Source organism: Ovis aries, chromosome 20, assembly GCF_016772045.2.
Source record: "Ovis aries strain OAR_USU_Benz2616 breed Rambouillet chromosome 20, ARS-UI_Ramb_v3.0, whole genome shotgun sequence".
NCBI classification, from domain to species: Eukaryota; Metazoa; Chordata; class Mammalia; order Artiodactyla; family Bovidae; genus Ovis; species Ovis aries.
Window position 1 is genome coordinate 47,652,086 of NC_056073.1, and position 21,254 is coordinate 47,673,339.

The window sequence follows — 21,254 nt, forward strand, 5'->3', positions numbered from 1 at the left end:
CGATTCAGGTCACAGGAGGCTTAGGGGCACCAGGAACCGGCCAGGCCGGACCTCTTGTGCAGGGGGGACATTCTCTCTCAAGAGCTTGGAGTTTCAGGAACAGCCGGTGAGGTTTTCAGGGTTTAGCGACCAGCCAGCGTCCGAGCTCCAGGAACAGCCTTCTTTAGCTCTTTAGGATTGGGGTTAAAGGTGCCAGGAAGCTGCTGCTCCCCAGACGGCCGCCAAGTGGACACCATCGAAAGACTCCGCCAACAGCCCAGAGGGTCCCACGGAACAGCCTCGGGACAGCTTTCAGAGGAGGACGGTGTCTTCTCCAACTGCTGGGCCTCCCCCGGCATGTCAGCCAGAACCCTTGAGCACGGCGGCGCTGGAGGCCTGGGGCAAGGCTGGTGGCCATGGCAACGAGACAGAGAGGCCCCTGGGACTGAGACAGTGGTGAGTCCCGGGCCGTGGCGGTGAAGGTAGGCTGGCTGGCAGCGCAGAGTCACCTTCCTGCCGCGGAGGAAGCCCCTGAAAGCCCATCACAGACGCTGACTGGGGTCAGAGTCCAAGCAGCGCGTGCAGCTGAAGCCGGGAGCTGCCAGACCCCGGCCTATAACGGACCCACCTGGCCCATCGAACGGTGAATCAGCAGGCGCAGTGCTGGTCACGTGCTGCCTGCCTGCAGAGGGCAGACCCTTGCTGAGATATTTACGTGGAAGATGCTCTCCAAAGACATGTGTCTGATGAGAGAGTGTTATCTTGCGCCACCTTAGGTCTCAGACTGTGAATGAGAAAACAGAACCCACCCTGCGGGGAGGGGTGGCCTGTGCGTGAGAAGCCTGCTCCTCGGAGCCCTGGGCTTAGTGCAAAGCTAGAGTTCCAGTCCCAGCAACACCGTGACCCCTCACGTGACCTCTCCGTGCCCTGGTTCCTTCACCCATAAAATGGGAGCAGTGAGGCGGTCAGGGGCCCTCCAGCTCTGAATTTCCGTCTGACTGTGGAGGGGACGACCGAGGATGAGATGGCTGGATGGCATCATGGACTCGATGGACGTGAGTCTGAGTGAACTCCGGGAGATGGTGATGGACAGGGAGGCCTGGTGTGCTGCGGTTCATGGGGTCGCAAAGAGTCGGACACGACTGAGCGACGGAACTGAGCCGTGGAAGCAGAGTTAACAGACGGTGTGGGCCTTGTGTTAGTTCTGTGTTCATTTTCTCTGTCTCCTGAAGCCATCGGCTGGAGTCGAGGACAAGCTTTACACGTTGATGGCTTTCTGCTCTCCTTTTCCCCCCACCCCCTCCTTCTCTCCCATCTTTTCTGCCTTTCTTCCTTTTTTTTGAAATTTAATTGTATTTTATATTGGTGGTTTCCCTGGTGGCTCAGATGGTAAAGCGTCTGCCTGCAGTGCAGGAGACCTGGGTTCTATCCCTGCGTCAGGAAGATCCCCTGGAGAAGGAAATGGCAACCCACTCCAGTACTCTTGCCTGGGGAATCGCACGGACAGGGGAGCCTGGCGGGCTACAGTCCATGGGGTCGCACAGAGCTGGACACGACTGAGTCACTTCACTTTCAACTTTATATTAGATTAAATATAAATATTTACACTTTCAATTTCATATTAGAGCATTTGTTGTTGCTGTCCCGTGGTTCAGTCGTGTCCAGTGCTTTATGACCCCGTGGTCGCCAGGCCTCCCTGCTGTAACAGAGCTCGGTGACTGAGTGCTGTTCCAGGTGTACTGCAGAGGAGCACAGTTATGCATGTATCCGTTCCTTCCTTTCTTCCTAGCTCTTGCAAGTATCATCACCTGCAGAACTTGATGGGCATTTTGCTAAGGTAGACAGTCGTAAAAAGTCGCTGTGTCTCCTCACCTGCTGCGTGATCCCAACCCTCCTTCAGGCTAAGCTCCCCGGGCTCACTTCCCCATCCACTCTCCAAGCACAGGCGCCCATCTGAATTCCAAGCTGCTGGTCCCGCGCTTTTTTTTGTCCCAACCCTGACACTGAAGCATCTGAAATTGTTTATCTGAGGCACTGATTCTCAACCCTAGGAAATTTAAAAAAAAAAAAAAAAATCAGTGCCTGGAGATTCAGATGCAATTGACCTTCACTGGCATTTTTAATGTTCCCCAAATGATGCAAAAGTAGAATCGCTATGAAACGAAAGCGAAAGCGTCAGCCCCTCACTTTGTGACCCCATGGACTGGAGTCCTCCAAGCTCCTTGGTCAGAACGCTAGAGAAATGAGAGAATACTAGGAGAAATGGGTTGGCATTTCTTCCCGATCCAGGGATCAAACCTGCACCCCTGCGCAGAGGTCCAGACTCGGAAGGTTGGCCGTAATTGTAGAGATTCCTCAGCAGAGCAGGCATGCTCTTCCTCCCACACCAAACCACAGACGCATGTGAGCCTGGGGTGGAGCCCGAGGCAGCCAGGAGAAAGGCGTTTGAAGTCTTTTTTAAATGAAAAAAAAAAAAACCTTACAATTTCATGTGAATCAATGGAATGTGTTTATTACAATAAAAAAAATAATCTCCTCCCCAAGTATCTGTGTACAGCTGCACCCTCAGGAAGGTGTCCTGGGACTGCTGGGGGACCTGGGAACACGCCCCACCCCACCCAAGAGCGCTGCCCCCGCTCCGGCTCCCACTGCGCCCGACCTGAAACCCCACCTCCTACACGGACCCTCCAGCTTCCCTCACGCTCACTCACTTCCGGTCTTGACCTGTTCCCGCCACTGTTCCTCTCTCACCATTAGCTGTCTCTTGCCTTTACTCTGGTCTCTGCCAAGTGTGGGTCCAAGGTCAAGTGCTACAACTGTGCTCACGGTCACCCCCATACCCAGGATCTCCCACCACACCTTCCTCTGTAGACCCCACCCCTCCACCCCGGGATGGACCCCCACCCCGGGATGGGCCCTCACCCTCCGGAATGGACCCCTCCCTCCAGGATGGACCCTACCTTCCAGGATGGACCCTACCTTCCAGGGCGGACCCCACCCTCCGGGATGGGCCGCCGGCCAGGATGGACCCCTCCCTCCTAAAAGACCCCACCCTCCTGGATGGACCCCACCCTCTGGGTGGACCCCACCCTCTGGGTAGACCCCACCCTCTGGGTAGACCCCACCCTCCTGGGTAGACTCCACCCTCCTAGAAAGACCCCACCCTCCTGGATGGACCCCTCCCTCCTAAAAGACCCCACCCTCCTGGATGGACCCCACCCTCTGGGTAGACCCCACCCTCCTGGGTAGACTCCACCCTCCTAGAAAGACCCCACCCTCCTGGATGGACCCCACCCTCCTGGGTAGACCCCACCCATAACGTCCAGGCCCACCGTCAGCTTTCTCCCTGCAGGCTTTTGGGCGGTGGTGTTTTGGAGTGAAAAGGATGCCAAAGGGTCCCCTCAGGTTCATGTCATCTAGCCGCTCCTGGGCTCTCCAGAGTCAGCACTAGTTTAACCCCCCGCTTCCTGCAAACTTGCCTGGTGTCCCACTGATCCAGGGGCCCTCGCTGCCCCCTGCTGTGGCACAGGGCCCTTCATCACCCCCTTTCCTGCACATTTGGTGTTTCCCTCATCAGAGGATTGTTCTGTGTTGTTCTTAGAACTGGGCTTATGGTCTTCAGCTCCCTATACCCTTCAGAACTTTATCTTCTCCCTCCAGCTCCCAGAGCAGACCCTCCTCCTTCTTCCCATGGAAGGTCTCATCTTCCCCGGCAACCCCCTCCTCTCTCCCTGTCTGGTTACACGGGGCACCTGCACGGCACCTTGGCAAGGTGTTTGCAAGCCCCTGATGGCTCAGACGGTGAAGAATCCGCCTGCAGTGCAGGAGACCCAGGTTCCATCCCTGGGTTGGGACGATCCCCTGGAGAAGGAAATGGCAGCCCCCTCCAATATTCTTGCCTGAAGAATCCCATGGACAGAGGAACCTGGCAGGCTACAGTCCATGGGGTCGCAAAGATTTGGACGTGACTGAGTGATGTCACTTTCTTTCTTTCCTTCTTGCAAGCCCCTGCTTGAGCTAGGCAGGGGAGATAGTGGTCAGAGAGCAGACGCCACCCGCTTCCTCTGGACCCAGCACGGCCTGGGATTTTCTTTCTCTGCCCAGCTGCTCTGATCCAAGCCTCTGCCCCTTGGGACCTCCTGCAAACACAGGGCCTGTCTCCTATGGATAACCACAGAGAACCCACAGAAATGGGGATCAATCGCTGCCTTGTGGCTCCGAGGATGGGAAGCTGCGGAGACCTGCAGGGGGCTGCTCTGCACAGACTGTGGTGGAGGTCCCTGGAGAAGACCCCCTGGGGCCAGGGAGCATCTGGGCCAAATGCCACCTCTGAACTCAGAACCCAGCATTCCTTCACTCCTGCCCACACCCACCGGCTTCATCAGCAAGTTTTGTTGGACTTAAAAAATAATTTATTGAGGCAGAACTCTCGTAACATCAGCTTCACTGGAGTAGCGGTTTCGGCTTTTAGAGCATTCACAATGGCGTGCAAACACCACCCCTGGCGAGGTCCAAAATGTTTTCATCACCCTAGAAGTTTCCCCGGTCTCCCTCCCAGCTCCAGCAACCACTGAGCTGATTTCTGTCCCTGCGGATTCATCTATCCTGGAAGTTTCCTATAAATGGACTCAGACCGTTTGTGACCTTTGTGACTGTTTGTTTTGTTTGGTTTTTTTTTCCCTTTAGCATCACATTTTCAAGGGTCATCCACGGCGTAGTGTGTATCAGTACATGCTTCACCCCTTTGTTTTCTTTAAAAGTTTTCCATTGTGGTCAAGTACGCATAACGTAAAGTTTACCATCAGATGTATTCTCAGCAGACAGTTCAGCGGTAAATATTAAATACACGCGCTTTGTGCAAGCCTCACCTCTGACGTCTCCAGAACGCTTCGTCTTTCTCAGCTGAATCTCTGTCTCCATCAAACACTATTTCCCACATCCCCCACCCCCACCCCGCTCCTGGCAACCCCTGCCGTGTGTGTCTCTGTGATTTCTACTTTAAGTGTCTCATGTGAATGGAATGGGAGGCAATTTCTTTTTTTTTTTTTTTTAATTAAAACAGTTTTTTGGCCGCTCCGGGTCTTTGCCTCTGCAGGCAGGTTTTCTCTGGCTATGGTGAGCAGGGGCCGCTCTCCAGGTGCAGAGCTGGGGCTTCTCGCGGTGGTGGCTTCTCTTGTCCTGGAGCAAGGGCTCCAGAGCGCCTGGGCTTCATTTGCTGTGGCTTGCGGGCTGCAGAGCGCAGGCTCAGTGGTTGAGGTGTGCAGGCTTAGCTCCCCGACCTGGGATTGAACCCGTGTCCCGCGCATTGGCAGGTGGATTCTTCTCCACGGGACCACCAGGCAAGTCCTGAGAGACCCTTCTTAGAGTAAAAACAGGCTTTCATCAGTCCTCTCTCTCCTCACACAGCCCTGCAGCTCAGGACTCCCTGCGTTTTGTCTGCTGGCGAGGATCCGATGGGGCTTGTACAACAAAGGACAACACATGGGCTGGAGATTCCACGTCACTGGAGACTCACAGCCGATGCTGCTCGGGAACCAGAGGAAAACCTGGGAGGATGCAGTGCCTTCCTGTCTCCTCCAGAAAACCTTCATTTCTGGGCAGCACTTTCACTGTGACTGTTACCGAGTCCAAGCCTGTGCTGGTCGCTGAGCGACAGGTCAAAACATCAAGAGCTGAGTTGTGCGGTAAGGAAGAGTGATTTTATTTAAGGCAGTAGATAGAGACGGTGGTGGACTCATGTCCCAAAGAACCATCTGTCTGAGTTAGAATTCAAGCTTTTTGATACTCAAAGGGGAGGGAATAAAGTCAAACATTTCCTGGTTCTGTTCAGCTTCCAGAGGGAATGTGATAACTTCTTCCTTCCGGCAGTGTTTCACAAGTAGGCCTGGTCAGGTAGTTTCCTATGAGCTAAACAAAGGTAGTTTAGCCTAATGCTCATTACGTGGAAGGCAGGGTCCCCAGGGATGAGCCATTATGTATAATTTAAGCTTAAAGGCAACGTCCCTTTAGTGATTAACTTGCAATCTTATCCCACCACTGACATCTCCAACCTCATGGGTCTACCAGATCGTATGGTTCCAGGAGTGGGTGTGTGTGTGTGTGTGTGTGTAAACCAAAGCTTGGACCTCATGCAGTTTTCACTCAGAGTTAATATCCTCTGTACCACCCAGTGTTTGGGCTGGAGCAGTATTTCTGGGTGTAGAACGTTTTGCCTTCAGGATCAAATGAGGCACCGCCAACACTGTGTTTCCTTCTTTGTGGTAAGGGATGCAAGACGCAGAAGTTTGCATTTTACCTTGGAGGCCACATTCAGGCATTCTCTAGCCGCTGGACTCCTGAAGACATCAATGACACGTAAGCCCTGAATCTTCATCGGATCCATCTGCCATCCTCTCTAACGTATGTATTTCACCAAGGTGAACTTGTTATTTCTTCTGTCCAATCACCACGATGTCATTGTGTTCTGTAGGATGCTCAGGTGGTCCACATATCTTCAGGCCATTTTATGAAGAAGCTAGAAGTTCCTATAGCCATGGGCAAAGTGCTAACTGAATACTGGTTTCCATCCCACATAAATGCAAACTGTTTCTAACCCTCTTTCTTGATTGGAATTGAAAAGAAAGCATCTGCCAGGTCAATGATTGTTTGTCATGGACGGAATCCAACACAGTCCCTGAGAGCAGGGTGGCTGTTTGTTTTGTCTGTTGTAGACTGTAGTCATTCCCTCAGATCTATTCACCTTCTGTGGAGACCAGACCGGTACATTAAATGGAGACAGAATTGGTACAATGACTTTGCACCCCCGAGGTCTTTAATGGTGACACAAATTTCTGCCACCCCTCTCAGAATGCAATATTGTTTTTGATTTACTGCCTTGAAGGACCGGGATATTTTCAGAGGTTTCTGTTTGGTGTCCTCTGCTACGATAGGACTTATCCCAAAGATGAGGGTCCCGGTGTTGACGATAATCCAACCACTAAGTACAGCCATTACGATGGTAAGGAAGTGGTCACAGGTGTGTCGGTGGAAAAAGCAGGACCATCTAGAGCTGGACATCGAGCAGAACTCTATCTATCGCCAGGCCCCAGAGGCCCCCACTCTGAGAAGAGGGCCATGATGACACTCTGGATCTCCAGGGGTCAATGTCAACTTGGACCCAATAGTTCTTACATTATCTGGGTCTTCCCCTTTCCCCAGTGACCTAGCATATGACCTTCCTGGGGGTGCTACTGATATGAGCTGAGTTGTGTTTACCCCCCAGAGAAGACAGGTTGAAGTCCCAACCCCTATACGTGTGGATGTGACCTTGTTTGGAAATAAGATTTTTTGCAGGTTTAACCACAGCAGGATGAGTTCAGTTCATGAAGGTGGACCCCAGTCCGATGTAACTGGAGCCATTATAAAAAGGGGCAGTTTGACAGAGAAGGGCCTGCCCAGAGGAAAGGGGGTGTGAAGACACATGGAGAGATCCACGTGAAGCTGGGGGACGGGGCTGATGTGTCTGCCAGAGCTTCCTGGAGAGGCACTGGAAGCCAGCAAGGTGCCAGGAGAGATGACCTGCAGGTCTGAGAGGGCGCCTGGCCCTGCCCACGCCCTGCTGTCAGGGAAGCCACACTGTGGCTTCCAGAACTGTAAGAGAATAAACTTCTCTTGTCATCGGTCAGCTACTTGGGGTGCTTTAGGAGGCTAATGCATCTCTGACCCCAGTGGGGCTGGCAGTGGCGTTGCAGAGCTCCACCGCTGCAGCCAGCGGGTTCCATATCTGAGGGCTTCCCAGGTGGCACCAGCAGTAAGGAATCCACTGCCAGCGCAGGAGATGCAAGAGACGCAGGTTCGATCCCTGGTCCAGGAAGATGCCCTGGAGGAGAAAACAGCAGCCCACCTGCGTACTCTTGCCTGGAAAATCCCATGGACAGAGGAGCCTGGTGGGCTACAGTCCATGGGGTCGCAGAAGAGTCGGACAGGACTGAGGAACTAAACAGCAACACAAGCCTCTAGGAGCTGAGAGAAGAGGCGGGAAGCTCCCGAGGGGCCCGAGAAAGGCTGCAGAGTCCTGGGCTGAGACCCAGCTGTGGCCTCATGGAGGGAGGAAGGCATCAGTGCAGGTCTAAGAGAGGCTCAGCCAGGCCGATGGGGAGTCCTAATGCCAAAGCCTTTCTCTCTCTTTTTTAAATTTTTTGGCTGTAGCTTGCAGCTTGTGGGATCTCCATTCCCTGACCAAGGACTGAATCTGGGCCACATCAGTGAAAGCCTGGAATCCTAACCACTAGGCAACCAGGAAACTCCTACCAAAGCCATTCTTTAGAGGAACCTACATGTCCCAGACATAAAGATGTCCCCTTTTTGAACACAAGACCCTCCATTGCTTTGTTTGTGAATCGAGGCTGATGGTGGTGCTAGTGGTAAAGAACCCGCCTGCCAATGCAGGAGACCTAAGAGACGCGGGTTCTCTCCCTGGGTCGGGAAGATCCCCTGGAGAAGGGCATGGCAACCCACTCCAGGATTCTTGCCTGGAGAACCCCATGGACAGAGGAGCCTGGCAGGCCAAAGTCCACGGGGTTGCACAGAGTCAGACACGACTGAAGCGTCTTAGCACACAGTGCCCAAGGATCAGATGAGGCAGTGCCTGAGCATGTAGCCCGCTGATGGGGGCAAGCCATGCCACCCCCTTCCCCTGCCCAATGCAGATGGCACGGAGTCACCAAAAAGTTTGTTTTTCCCCAGGAGGGACTGATTCAGCAGCTGAACTTGCTATACTGTCTCAATACAGTATAGCAAGTGGTTTCTGAAACAAAATCTAATTCCTAAGCAGGACCTAGGCACTGTCCGGCTCTCTGTCCCCAGAAAAGTCTTTGTTGAGACGCCTAAGACATTTCAAGGGCTTATGAATGGGTAGCTGTGTTTAATGAGTATATTCTGTAACTTCCAGGCATTCTGTTCAGATGGCATTATCCAAACAGTGCTGAGCAAAACTTCAGTTCATCGGGGGACACCGAGCACACCTCCTTGGGTTCTTTGCCAGTTCTTGATTTAGGGAAGTTGAGGGCGGAGGCTCCGTAACCATGGAGGAGAGAGGAGGCAGGACACGGGTGTGTGCGCAGGCGGAGAGTGGGCGGAGGCAGGAAGGGCCTGCTTCTCCGCTGGGGAGGGGAACGGGGAGGGCTGCACAGGGTCACAGGTCTGTGTCCCCGAGAGCAGGTTAGGAAACACTGGGTTACGGTCTTCAACCCCAGAGGCTCCTGCCTTTAGGAGTGAAGATGAAGGGAAGGGAACAATTTTTCTTCCGTCTGCTCTTGTCTCTGCGCTCTCCCACCTGATCAGACGGCACTTGTGCAGCTCTGGGTGGCATGGAGTGGGTGCGCCTCAAAGCAGCCTGTGCTGGCTTCACGCTGTGTGCACACGTGCACACCAGTCACACACGCACACACGCGCAAAAACGTGCACACAACTCACACGCACAGCTGCAAAACCACACACATGTACACTCAAGCACTCACACACATACTCACATTCATACACAAACATGCACACACTCACACACAATCACACACATGTGCAAAACACACACAACTCACGCACACATGCAAAACCACACACAGATGCACACTAAACACACAGGCACTCGCACACAAACATGCACACACAATCACACATGTACACATGTCAACACAACTTATATGCACACACAGTTACACATGTATGCATGAAAAACCACACACGTGCACACTCAAGCACTCATGTACACTCACACATAAACATACGCACGATGTTTTCAGCAGTTTCCTATAGCAGTGGCTGCAAGGAGGCAGGCAGTGTCTCCACGGTCAGTCAGGCTCCAGGCCGGGCCCTGCATGACTAGCTCACCAGCTGACACGCACACGTCTCACCGTGATACCGTCTTCTCATTGTTTTAGGCAGACATTTTTTTCTCTTTGCCCAGAGGGAGGAAGCCGGCTGCACTCTCTTCCCTTCCTCCTTTTCCCTCGTAGCTTCCACATGTACATTTTCCTGTTTAACTCCTTGGTGTCAAGGAGAAAGCCCTCTCATAATTTCCAGGCATACAGACTTGTCTGCAGGCCCTGAAAGAGGCTGGTCCTCGCCTTTGGACCGCCTGTGGGAACTCTCTGGTTCCAGCCTGGATTCCTCCTTCTGGAAGGGTTTGTGTCCCAAATGCCTCTCTTCGGGTAGGCTGTAAGAGGTCATGATGGCTATCGTTTAGAGTTTGGGATTTCTTCATTTTCCTGATGCTTCTCCCTGCTTGCTCCCTGTGTGACGTCTGCACATCCTTGACTTTTGCTGATTATTTTGGGGAAGTGTCCTTTTGCATTTAAAGGGGTAATCATTTCCCGTGTGTGTTGGGAGGGGAAAGGAAGATAGGCTAGGCTAGGACAGCAAATACTGGGGAAGAATACGGCCCTGTCCTGCTGGGAGAGGCATTTCTCTCAGTGCCTTGGATGAGGCAGCCTGGGAGGGGCTTTCTTCTTTCTGTGATTTCGTTTTTTCTGGAAGTGTGGTTGACTTGCAGGGTTGTGCCTGTCTCTGCGGTGCGGCAGTGACTCGGCTGCGCGTGCTGACGTTCTTTGGTAGTCTTTTCCGCGACGGTTTATCACAGGATACCGCAGTGTGCCCCCTACTCTTTATCCATTGAATGTAGCCGTTTGCATTTGCAACATCAGCTTCCCAGCCCATCCCTTCCCCCCCCCCCCCCCCCCACCCCCCACCCCGCCCTCGGCGAGCATAAATCTGTCCTTTACGTCTGTGAGTCTGTTTCTGCGCTGCTTTGGTGGAACAGGCCCGGGTGACTGTTTGGCTATGTGAATTAGAGAGGACTCCGCATCACAGGACAGGAAATCTGCAGTTAGTGGACAGTGAGGTCAACAGGAGCCGACCTGCCAGGAGTGCCCTATGTGGGCGGGACAAGGGCAGGGGGCTCCGGGGGTGGAGGGGCACCGGCGGCCAGACTGCACTGAGCAGACAGACGGGATCCCTTGCCGCTGAGGGGATCAGGAGTCAGGGAAGCGGGGGGAGCCCCCTGGAGTCAGGGAGAGGGAGGTCTGGAAGGTGGAGGGGTGCTGAGGGGGCAGGGAGGTCTCGAGGAAGAAGAGATTTCTTGTGGATGTGGAGGAGATGTGTTTCAGACACAAAGAGCTGAAAGTGCCCGTGGGAACATCCAGAATGTCCCTGAAACGTGGGTCAGCCCTTTAGGAGTGGGGTTTGTACCAAGGATGTGGGGACGGGCGTCACTTGCTTAGAGGTGACAGTCAAGACTGTAAGGAGAGATGAGACTCCTGAGGGCCTGTGATGCGTTAGGAAATTTAGATTGCTAAGCTCCATCCTGACACTTCCTTTTGTAGGATAGATAGGCAGATGAAAGATAGTTGATTGATCGATGGATAGATAGATATAGACATGGTATCTCTTATGAGCTGTGTTTCTACTGAAATAAGACCTTGTTGGCATTTTCTGGTTGTCTAAATATGTTCACAGAAAACTCACCACACTCATCAGGGGCTTAAACTCTTGGTCTGCAAGCACAGTACCAGTCTGGGGCTCCTGCTTCACTGCCCTCAGCTGCAAGGTGGGCCTGTCTAGTGGGGTGAGCCCTCCGCTCTCGATGTTTCCTGCTCTGCAGGGCCGTCTAGAGGCTGCGTCCACACTCGGTCATGGAGGACGCTTGCACGGGTCCCATCTCAGCGGCGGTGCTCCCGGCTCCCACTGGGTTCCCCTAAAGCCTGGGGAGGACTCCTGCAGGGCCCCTTCCAGCACTCACACAGGACCCCCTGGAAATAAGGGCCAGTGTGACGGGGTGCGGCACGGGAGGGATGCCCCATCTCTCAGGCCAGTTTTTCTGAGATGCCCTCAGGGGGGTGTGCTCCAGCCCAGCAGGATCTCTTTCCAGGCAGTGGTCTTGGTAGCCAGTCTGGTAACACATCCTTGTGTTGACTTGTCCTCCTTCACTCACTCTTGCTCCCCGGACCTTCTTCCCAGATACACTGCTGCACGTACACGTGACACTCAGCTTTCAGGGAAACGCAGGCTGGGGCCGATGGGGTCTTCTAACCTGCTGGACCGGACCCCTGGGGCTTCACCTTTCCTACCGCAGACAGGAATGAGATGGGATGGGGTGATGGGGTGCTGTGGTGTGGTGGGGAGGACTGCTGTTTCCAGAAGCAGAGGGGAAATAAACTGCACACACCAGGAACAGGGAAGAGAGACTGAGCGGGCTGCTCTCTCTCTGTATATACACCTGTGGGAATATAGGACGCTGTTTACTGAATGGTCAAGCTGGAGGGTCACCCATAATCCTGCCTTAGTGGTACTGAGCGATCCCTCTGTGTTCCACCACCAGAGGGTACAAAGCGGTCTTGTTTTGCAAATTCTTAGCCCTACAGACACACTGACAGCTCTCATTACGGGGATGGGAAACCAAGGCAAAGGGATTCCCCGAGCTCCCAGGGCCGTGACCGACAGTCGGTGCTGAGTTTCAGATTACCTTTTGGGCTTCCTGCCCGCTGCAGCCGAGCCCCACCTTTGACTGGAACCGAGTCTCAGCAGGGAAGGAGGTTTGTGAGGTTCCTGGAAGGCAGAGGTTGGTTTTGGCATGTCCTGTGCCGGGGCGCTCGCCTGGCGTGGCCGGGAGGATGCTGCGGGAGGCGAGCCTGGGAACGGGAGGGGCGCGCCGTTCTGAGCGGCCGGCTTGGGATCAGCTGCGTCATCGCTGCTGTCTGCCCGTGACTGGACTTGCCGTCGCCGGGGAACCGTCTGACTCCAGCCGCGGCTGCCAAGGACAGGGCAGAACTCATCTCTCTGCAGACTTGAGTCATGCTGGCATGTTCCGTCACTCAGTCCTGACCCCGTGGACTGCAGCCCGCTGGGCTCCTCTGTGCATGGGATTCTCCAGGCAAGAATCCTGGAGTGGGTTGCCATGCCCTCCTCCAGGGGATCTTCCCGACCCAGGGATCAAACCTGCAGTTCTTAATGTCTCCTGCATGGGTAGGCGGGGTCTTTACCACTGAGCCACCTGCGAAGCTAAACCTACTATTTAGCCTCCATTTCCTTTTTGTGCCTGTAGAAGAGTGATACATGGTTTAAAGCTTTTCTGTGTTCAAATAGGTCCAAGAGTTCTTTTAACAAGTTTAAAATAAACATTCCAAGTGCCGAGTCAGCACTGTGCTACACGCAATGAGCCGTCAGCATTTTCTCGTGCGTGGTGCTTCATTTAAATATCTTACGCTGGTGGAGACTCACAGTCCGTGAAATATGGCAGCATTTATGTTTTCTGTTTCAATTGTTATCAATCTGTTTCTAATCTATTCATGGAAAAACATGTGAGCCATCTTGCCATGAAACTATTTTCAAATCTCATGGAAGCCTACCAAGTTTTTGTAATTTAGCTATGGAACTTTCTTGCTTTTGAGAGAAGAGGTTCTGATACCGTAAGGCTATGTTTCTGAGTGTATTTTTAGTTCAATTTTGTTAATTCCGGCTTTTGTCTTAAATAAATAAATGAAAAATATATAAATAGATTTATATTTATATATTTATATTTATAAATATATAAATAGATGACATTAACAAATAAAATACATGTAGAGAAAAATTAAAATGTTTGTATTATAAAACACGCACTTTGAAGAATGAACAGTCATTTGTGCAAAGTCGATGTGGCTTCGATAAAAAGGTTTCAGTTCAAAGAGCCTGGCCTGTCTGTTCCTGCACTGACTGACCGGTAGTTAGAGATACGTGTGTCCTTGAGTGCCTTTGGGTTTGTTCACTAATATAGTTAAATAGAAAAAAACCCTAAACTTACCATGGGTGCAGCAGGTGTATTTATTCGCACTATCTTTACTTTTAGAAAAACACTATGATATCATGAAAATATTTCAACTTTAAATGACTTCCCGCAGGCCCCGAGTTCCATGCAGGACACACAGAGAAATCAATCTATTCTGGCCTGAAGGACGATGGACTTTGGTTTTGTCCCACGTGGAGAAACAACAAACGCCTCCCAGAAAACAGACCCTTCTTTTTGCCGTGCTCCGTTCTCTCAGTTCTGGCACTGCCCCACGGGCGCTGGGTCTAGGCTGATGGAAATTTCCAGGCCTGGAGGAGACGGAATTTCCAAGGAAGCAAAACGCAGGCTCCCCTAGTTGTGCACACCTGCCGCCCGAACTAAAACAAGCCCCCGACTTCGGATCTGGAGGCGTGTTGGCCTTTTGAACAAACAACCGCTCCTCCTCCTCCGCCCCCAATTCTGAAGCTGAGGCCTCAGGGTCCACCCCCTCGCCCACTGTCGGGGAGCTCAGGTCCTCCCTCCTAAGTGCATGCTCCTCCCTGCGGAGTTTGCACCCACCTTTCAGCCTTGAAGGGAGAAGGGCTTCGCTCTGGTAAGGGGGCTCCAAGTGGGAGAGCCTCCAGATGGTGCCCCATTGTCCTCGAGGCAGATCTGAAGTCCTAAGTGGCTTCCAGGATTCTTCCTCATCTCCCTGGGCATCTGTGTACCTTCCCCCCTTCAGCGTCCTCTGCATTCCCTGACCTCTCTTGTCAATTCTCCCCCAACTCTGATCTTGGTCTGGTCCCTGGAAACTTGTCAGGCTTTACCCGACCTTTGGAGGCCTCCACACGAGGCCTAGAAAGGGTTTGATCTTCTTTAGGGAGTCCTGCACACACGCAGTCCAAGACCCCTTGTCTTGATGGGGAAACCCATTTCAAACCAGCTTTCAGAACCACATTCAGTGCATAGGAAGCGGCAGGCGGGGGCTCACAAGTTCCGTCACATGAGTCCAGCTGCACTAGGAGGTCTGGGTCTGGCAGCGGCCCCTGGTCCCGGGAGACCGCTCTTCAGAGATTTGGCAGTGTGGACAGGGCAAGCCGACCCATTTGCTGCCCACCCCGTTTGTCACGGGAAGGCATCTGGACTCGACCTAGGCGAAGGCTGAACTCTACACGGTGAGCTCTACATGCTAAGCTTCTCTGCGGATGCCGGGCGGGAAAAAGCAGGCCCTGCCACACCTCAGGTTCTCCTCCAAGGGACAGGCCCCTGCCCGGGCTGGCAGATGGAACATGGTGTTTATCAGCGGGGCTTCTTCTTGCGAGGCTCCCATGAGGGGCCACCTTCTTCCTAACCTCACGGGACACCTGCCCTTCCTGGCGGTTCCAGTACGTGCAGAGCCTGGGCTTGGCCTCAAGGTGTCTGATCCCTCAAGCAAACATTTCTATCAGGCAGCAGGTGACTCGACTCTGGCCACAGAGCAGGGCAGGCCTGCTTAGGTCAGCCCTGGATGGTGGCAGGAGTCAGGGGCACTGCAGTGGGCAGAACCCTGGGGGGCTGACCCCCGGGTGGGCCCTCCAGACGCAGACCCATGCGGACGGAAAAGGGAGCCCAGCAGGCACCGTGGAGGAGGCAGGGAGTCAGCTCGGAGCGGAGCTGGGGGTGTGTGAAGGAGCAGGGGCCCTCTGTGCCTCAGTGTTCGGGTGTGTGTGTGTGCACGCAGGCAGGTGTGTATGTGCGTGTGTGTGCGTGGACCTGCGCAGAGTCTGTAGAATTGTGCGTGCATGGGATGAGCCCCAGGGCTGGATCAGCACCTGCTGGTGAGCTTGCTCTGCTTGGTGACCACTTCCCAGGTTGCCTCGGCCTGTGGCGCCCAGCTTACTGAGCACGTGTTCTAGCTCAGGCACCGTCCTAAGGACTTATCTGTCTTCTTGTTCCACTCACAGCAGCCCCTGCGGTAAATACTTTCACCCCCATGCAGCACACGTGGAACTGTGTTCTGCTCCATCTGCCCTCTCCGGCTGGAAATCTTCACCTGGCAGCCACCGGATCAGGTCTGGACTCCTTAAGTGGCTTTCCCAATCCGCCCAGAACCCTTCGCTGTCTGAGCAGCCGGCCTAGGTCTGTAGCTAGAGAGGTGGCGATGATACCGATTCAATGATCACCTCTCGGGAAAGACCGCTGGACCCGTGTTTGCATGAGGACAGCACGCGGGCGTTGCTGCTGGGAAAGCACATGGCGTGAATGACTCAGCTCCGTGACCTCAACACAACAGCCGCCTGGCTTCTTGTGATTTCCTGCAGAATCCTCCAGCTGCTCGGCCTTCCCGGGGCTGGGATCAGTCTGGCAGTCTGCGGAGCCTGCCCGCCTTGGACCCCTTCTGATAAGAAGGTGGGGCTTCAGGGAGAGGCCTGCGCCCACCCGGCTTCCCACGACGTGCCAGCCTCTTGGTGCTGGGAAAGTACTTACTGAGGGTCTGGCTAGAGCTAAGAGAGCTTGTGAGGCACAAACAGTCTTTATCTTCAGGATGAGGTTAGTTTCTGTTTGGGCCTGATGTTTTTGTAAGAAGGAAATCGCTTTCATAAGAATCAGATTAGGTCCAGGAAGCATCCACCGGCAATGAACAAGCTGATAGGGGCAGAGTGGCAGGATTTTCTCATTGGTCACGACTGCCACCTCCTGGCCACATTTGTGAACTGCAGAGTGTGGACTTCCTACATGCGTGCCAAGTCCTCCAGTCCAACTCTTGGCGACCTCATGGACCATAGCCTGCCAGGCTCCTCTGTCCACGGGATTCTCCAGGCAAGAATACTGGAGTGGATTTCCATGCCCTCCTCCAGGAGATTTTCCGGACCCAGCGATCAAACTCAGGTCTCCTGCATCTCCTGCATTGCAGGCAGATTCTTTACCACCAAAGCCGTCAGGGGAAGACCTAATTTGTTACGTGGAAAGAGGTAATTCACACAGTCCTCCAGCTGATGCTCCCCTCAGAGAAGTTGTACGACTTGCAGGAAAGGGCTGTCTTAGTGTTACTGATGTACTCAGGCTGGGGCAGCTTGCAAGAAGCATGACCTCCCTGCAAATGCAGTGAAGGATTTTGGAACACAACAGCTGGGGACCTCGAACGATTGTACTCCCTGCAGTCAGAAGTCTGAGAGGCACATTCGCAAGCTGCTGCAGACACACCAGATCAAAGATCACTTTCTTCGTCCTCCCTGGAAGCTTTGATGGCCTTGTGTTGGGCTCTGGTCAGTGTGGCATCTGTGTAAGCTGTATATACAGCTTTCAGGAAGAGTCCTTAAGAGAGGGCTTATTCCTTCCCTGCCCTTTCACCTCTTTTGCTGGCTGGAATGTGATGAGATGACTGGATCTGCACAGCATTTTGGTCCATGAGACAGAAGCCATCTGAGGAGGGTGATAAAGCCTCAAAATAAGACAAACTCAAGCCCTGCTAATCACAGACTGCCTGGGTTCTCCGAGGAGAGAATTGAACTTCTAACTTGTGCAAATCACGACTTGATTTTCTGTTCCTTGAAATGGAACTTAATCCTCCTGCATTTCATAGGTTCTTTTCAACTAGTGAAGAGTCTGAAGGTTGAAGAGGTAAATATTTCCCAGAGGGTAAACCATGGCACAAAGAAAGGTGTGATTACCCAAGACTACTGCTGGGAGGTGATCTTTGTTCCATCTGTTGAGGGTGGAGACAGGTCTCCCCTTCTGTTGCTAAGAAGTCATCTCTCTTGGTTCTCAAGGACACGAGAAGGAAGCCACAGATGCCCAGCCCGGAGAAGTCTTTGAAAACAGCACGTGAGAAAGCAGCTACCCTCACCCCCAACTGTGTGCCCGCCTAAGAACACTGGCCCCAGAGGCTGACAGAGTTTGCTCAATGAGGGGACCAAAAGGAAACCAGCTTGATTTTAATCATCTGTCAAAACTGTTGGAAATGAACTTTCTCTCAGCTAATTCTTTTTGAAGCTTTCAAAGCCTAAGAACATAGTAAAGGCCACACTTTTTTGTGTTTTTCATCCATTTTTTTGGCTATGGCACAAGGAGGTAGCTTTTGGAAGTATACGGCTGTCCTCTCTGATGACTTTCAAAACAGGGATTTGCTCATCAAAACTTCTTTTTGGCTATATCATCCATAGCATCTTTAACCTTTACATGCATTTTTGATATGTGACTTCTAAGACTTAGCAAATCCCGTGCTTAGTAAGTGTTCCACAGGTCAGGGGGCAGTGGAGACAAGTGGTAAGTACAGTCTCTTAATCTCTGAGACGGTCTCCTCACTTGCACCATGGGCTTAACAACAGTCTCTAGCTTGTGGGACTGCTGTGAAGATTAAGCTTGATATGCATGAAAAGTCTCAGGCTCAGTAGAGTCCTGGGCAAGCAGCAGGGACATCGTCTCCCCTATTATCACTATTACTGCCCGCCACCCGTCCTGTGCTGTCCAGGGCGGCAGTCACCGGCCACCTGCAGCCACTAGGCAACCGAACGAGATGAGGCCAGTCCACAGCGAAGTGCGCTAACAGTGGAGAGCGCAGACTGGATCGCGACGTCTTAGTACGAAAACAAGAATCTCAGATGTGGTCCAGATAATTTTTTGAAACTATTGATTGCATGTTGAAATGATGACGTTTTGGCCATATTGTGTCAAACAAAACATATTATTGAAATTAATTTTACTGTTTTTTTTTTCCTTTTTAATTTTGTTTGCTTATTTGTGATTGGCTGCGGTGAGTGGGTCTTGGCTGCTGCGTGCCCTTTCTCTGGCTGCAGTGAGTGGGGTCGCATTGCTCGGCTTCTCTCGCCGCAGACGCGGGCTCTGGGGCACATGGGCTCAGTGGTTGCAGCCCCTGGGCTCTCCCAGGCTCAACAACTGTGCTCAGGCTAGGGAGCTCTGAGACGCGTTGAATCTTCCCAGATGAGGGGCTGAACCCATCTTCTGCTTTGGCAGGCAGATTCTTTACCCCCGGGGAAGCCCTCGTCTCCGTGTTTTGAAATACAGCTTCTAGAAAATCTAAAATAGCATGGATGGCTTCCACATCAGATTTCTCCGGGATGGTGTGGGTGTAGGCAGACAGTTGGGGTGGGGTGGAGAAAGTGAGCTGGGAAATGGTGGTCCACACGGTCAGTACTGGTGGTGATTCAAAGGGGGCAGAGGCGCAGAGGGGGAAGTCTAATCCCAGGGCACTGTGGACTCTGGCGTGGTTTAATTCCACAGATGACGTTGGGGGTTAAAGGGCGGTCCTCACAGGGACCAGCTCTCTGCCCCGTGAGTCTGAAGACAAGCTGAAAATCGGTGGGCTCAGATAAGAGGGGATCTGGAGAGGGCACACTGGGATCCCCCAGGGGAGACCAAGCCCCAGAGTGGAGCATATTTTTGACAGGAAACCACACAGCGGGTGGTTATCAAGGACCTCAACCAAGAGGGTGGCAGTGGAGGGGTAGGAAGCCCACTCTGGGGTCGCTGCTGCTACGGATACAATTCAACCCCACAGGTGGTGGTCAACATTCACTCAGGGCCAGGCCCTCTGTTAGAAACCGGATGGAACATAGAGCCTGCCTGCAGGGTGGTCCCAGTGAAGTGAGGAAGACAGAGCAAACAGGTGATCATGGCCCAGAGGGTGATCGTGGCCCAGAGGAATCAGTGCCGTGATAGGAGGGGAGGGCAGAGAAGGCAATGGCACCCCACTCCAGTACTCTTGCCTGGAGAATCCCATGGGTGGAGGAGCCTGGTAGGCTGCAGTCCATGGGGTCACTAAGAGTCGGACATGACTGAGCGACTTCACTTTCACTTTTCACTTTCATGCATTGGAGAAGGAAATGGCAACCCACTCCAGTGTTCTTGCCTGGAGAATCCCAGGGACAGGGGAGCCTGGGGGGCTGCCATCTATGCGGTTGCACAGAGTCGGACACGACTGAAAGGACTTAGCAGCAGCAGCAGCAGAGAGAAGAGGACACGATTTCTGTGAGTGGTTAGCTAATAACTCATAAATATTGTCTAGTAGGTAGGACATTGTCCCCTACGCAGTTCACTCTTGTCCTATACATAGTAAAGATCTAACATGTTGTAATGCATTGTAAAAAGAGGCTTGCTCCTTGGAAGGAAAGCTCTGACAAACCTAGACAGCGAATTAAAAAGCAGAGACATCACTTTGCCAGCAAAGGTCCATATAGTCAAAGCTGTGGTTTTTCCACTAGTTATGCACAGATGTGAGCGCTGGACCATAAAGAGGGCTGAGCAACAAAGAATTGATGCTTTTGAACTGTGGTGTTGGAGAAGACGCTTGAGAGTCCCTTGGACTGCAAGGAGATCAAACCAGTCAGTCTTAAAGGAAATCAGTCCTGAATATTCACTGGAGAACCGAAGCTGAAACAATACTTTGGCCACCTGATACAAAGGGCGAACTTGTTGGAAAAGAACCTGATGCTGGGAAAGATTGAGGGCAGGAGGAGAAGGGGGCGACAGAGGATGAGATGGCTGGATGGCATCACCAACTCGATGGACATGAGTCTGAGTGAGCTCCGGGAGATGGTGAAGGACAGGGAAGCCAGACATGCTGCAGCCCATGGGCTGGCAAAGAATTGGACACAACTCAGTGACGGAACAACGACAGTGTTGTGAATTACCCTGGGTTTGGAGTTTCTTCTGCTATACACCCCACCCCAAGTTTCCTCCGGGAGTAAGGTGAACAGAGGGGCTGTAGGGATTGGGCATGTGTGTGGTCCAGGCCGTAAACAGACGCGAGTCCAGTGTTCTTGTTGGGAGGGGCTGAGGGAGGGAGTCCAGGGTGAGAGCAGAGCATCCTTCCTGTCATCAGGGAGACGGGAAAACAACAGAACGGGGCTAGCGCTGAGGTTCCAGGGAGGTCCAAATGGACCCCCACGTGTCTGCAGGGAAACTGAAGGAGCTGAGAAGGGAGCACATGGGGAGGAAACGGGATTCCAGTCCTGGGGGAGGGGCTCTCCGGAAGGGAACCCCACCCACCAGCAAAGCTGGACTGTCTCAGGCATATGTTTGTGGGTTCCAGTGAAGACTTTCTGACGACGAGAGCTGAATTAAACGTCACTGATGGAGCCCTCGACTTGCATGTGAAGGGATCTCTGCAGACTCTCCCCCCCCCCCCCCCCCCCCCCCGCTGGTTATTTCTGGGGCCTCTGTCAGCAGAAGCACACTTCTTCCCTGTCTCATTCTCAGGCGCCTCCCCCGGGCCCAGACCCAGGCTCTTGGGGTACAAGAAGGCTGAGCATCGCTGGCCTCGAGTGTCCTGGGGGCATGTGGCGCTGTGCCCAGGCCTGGCTCTCCCCACCCTGCTTGGTGCTCGGCCCCCTAGTTCGTGGAGATGCCGTGCGGTATTCTACCCTCCAATGCCTGTACCCTGTTATTGTGCGGACCCCACAACATGGCACAGGGGGCCTGGAGGCCCTGGAGACCCTGAGTACCTGGCTCGTCAGCTACTGGCCAGACTCCCACGGGCGTTCTCTCTCCCTGAGGCTCGATG

The 21,254-nt window shown here is 53.1% G+C and overlaps 1 long non-coding RNA gene across 1 annotated transcript in view; it reads left to right on the forward strand.

The window, feature by feature from the left end:
• Window positions 1-18,429, forward strand: part of LOC105603892 (uncharacterized) — a 39,857-nt gene extending 21,428 nt beyond the window's left edge. The window contains exons 3-5 of the long non-coding RNA XR_001436416.4: window positions 5,386-5,663; window positions 6,245-6,378; window positions 15,697-18,429. This is a non-coding gene — a long non-coding RNA (uncharacterized LOC105603892). The remainder of the gene's footprint in view (window positions 1-5,385; window positions 5,664-6,244; window positions 6,379-15,696) is intronic.
• Window positions 18,430-21,254: the final 2,825 nt, after the last annotated feature.